The sequence below is a fragment of the Euprymna scolopes genome, chromosome 27 (genome assembly GCF_053919585.1).
Source record: "Euprymna scolopes isolate OS-2025 chromosome 27, ASM5391958v1, whole genome shotgun sequence".
Classification (NCBI taxonomy): domain Eukaryota; kingdom Metazoa; phylum Mollusca; class Cephalopoda; order Sepiida; family Sepiolidae; genus Euprymna; species Euprymna scolopes.
The window spans coordinates 77,460,475-77,462,974 of NC_136508.1; the positions used below are offsets into that span (position 1 = coordinate 77,460,475).

Genomic DNA, 2,500 nt, shown 5'->3' on the forward strand with positions numbered 1-2,500 from the left:
TTCAAGTTTTAAACCAAAAATTGAGAGAGCAGTTTGGTAAGGACAATTCCGCACACACAGAGACATGGTCATATATATATATATATATATATATATATATATATATATATATATATATATATTAGTGATAGGACCATTCAAATATTATTCTCGATTCCAATATAATTACCGATTTCGTGCTAAATTCCCGATTCCGACTTCGATTCTATATAAATCTCTAATTATATAACTATAAGATTATTATTTCTCCGATTTTTGTAAAAAAAAAAAAAAAAAAAAAAAAAAAAAAACATATGTTAAATATGCAGATATATTCCTCAATGTCAAAATACACTTGTGGAGGATCATATATCGATTTTAACTTTATTTTATTTAAGCTGGTATTTTAAAATCAATAAATATTTTTTATTTTTATCATTATTACCAACAATGGAAGATTTTACTTCAACCAAAATCAAATAAAAAAGACAATTGAAAGAATCGTTTTGGCATCGGAAAATAGGCATCAATTTTTCGTATTCCGATACCCCAAATCTTCCAATTTTCCCGATTCCCGATTTCAAGTCATCATCCCAACACTAATATATATATATATATATATATATAAATATATAAATATATATATATATATATATATATATATATATATATATATATATATACTAGCAAGCGTACTTGTCGTAAAAGACGCTTAAATATGTATATTTTAATTTATGTGGGTTTCGTTTTTAAACAGTCAATCCTGTATTGATTATTATATTGTACCCAATGTATAGTAATGACCTACCGCTAGTAAAATGCGCTTAAATATGATATTTGATTTATGCAGATTTCATATTTATTTTTATAGAGCTAATACTCTATTGATTATTATATTGTATCTAATATATAGAAGTAATATAAAAAATATATGACTTGGGTCTCATCCGATAGAATCGAAACCAAAACATGTAGCTATCCAGCTTTATTCGTTGCAGTCCGATCTCAGTCTGATCGCATATAAACTCTTAAAAAATAACTTTGTTAAAAATATATTTACACTTGTATAAAAATGACACGCTTAGTGGACTTGCGCCTGCCAAGTTCCATTTTTTTTTTTTCACTTTGAAACACTTAGTAGCTAAATTTACTGGTTAAAAGCTAAATTAAATTTGCTCCAAGTCTGTAGATCAACAATTGACAGAGTAGTTTCGTAGAGACTGTTCATCACACAGACTAATTAACAAACAAAATTCATTTTATGCATATATATATACAAGGATGGAATACTGTTGCCATATCTGGGCAGGAGCTGCTAAAAACAGCCTATCCTGCCTTGACAGAGTACAAAATAGACTTAGTGGCTTAGTGGGGGATGCCCTTTTCTCTACGCTGCAACCTCTCTCCCACAGAAGAGACGTTACGAGCCTGTCCTTGTTTTATCGTTATTTCCATGGCAGATGCTCGTCTGAACTCCAATCTCTGGTCCCCCCTCGCCAATCTTTCACGAAAAACACCCGTCTAGCTGAATCCACTGTGAAAATTTTCCCCCACTCTGTATCTGTGCCTAAATCAAAGCGCGGATTCCATGAACAAAGCTTCTTTCTTAGAACTGCACGCCTGTGGAACTCTGTTCCGTCTGCCTGCTTCCCTCCGGACTACAACTTGGATGTGTTCAAGTCCAATGTTAACAAATTCCTAATGAACCGCCCGCTTAATTAAACACTTCAGCAAATCTCCTCACTAACTTAATGTACTTGCAATAACCCTTATCCCTGAGTGGCTTCCGGGCCTTGATAAGTGGTGATCACTGTGTAAAAAATAAAAAATAAAAAAATAAAAATAAAAAACATATATAGATAGATAGATAGATAGATAGATAGATAGATATAAGCGTGTCGCGAGTTTACCAAGAAAATTTACATAAGCATTGTTTTTCAGGAAGACAAAACGAATGGACATCACAGTTGACCACGGGGGTTATTTGTCATTTGATCTGGTCATAAAGCCATCCGTTTTAGCAGTTGTTCTCGTCCAGGGAAAATAGAAAAGAAAGAATTTCTGTTGAACCTTTTTTATTAAACATTTTTCAATAACTTTGGATATTTGAAATGTTTGAAATATTTGAAATTTGACAAAATCAAATAAAAAAAAAAGATGATAAAATGAATCGGAAACATAGGAAAATAGGAAAAATTATTTTTCAGATTCCGATAGAGATACCTAAAATTTCCGATTTTTTTCAATTCCCGATTGCAATTCCGACCATTCTTCGCAACACTAGTATATATATATATATATATATATATATATATATATATATATATATATATACTTCATTTACTCACATAAAATTAATATACGAAAGTATAGATTTATGCGTAAACTTTAAGTATTTACTTCAAAAGTGCTCAATAGTAGGTAGAGCTAGTTAGTAATTTATAAAATATATATGGCGATTAAGCTACACTGAATATTCGGCGTTTCATCCACTCTAGGATTCCTCAGGCTTATGCGCATA

General features: G+C 30.8%; 1 long non-coding RNA gene across 2 annotated transcripts in view; it reads left to right on the top strand.

The window, feature by feature from the left end:
• Positions 1-2,500, top strand: part of LOC145248924 (uncharacterized) — a 355,269-nt gene that overhangs the window by 352,755 nt on the left and 14 nt on the right. For both annotated transcript variants that reach the window (XR_013863432.1, XR_013863431.1), the window contains one exon: positions 1-2,500. This exon is cut by the window's left edge and continues 1,011 nt beyond it; it is cut by the window's right edge. This is a non-coding gene — a long non-coding RNA (uncharacterized LOC145248924).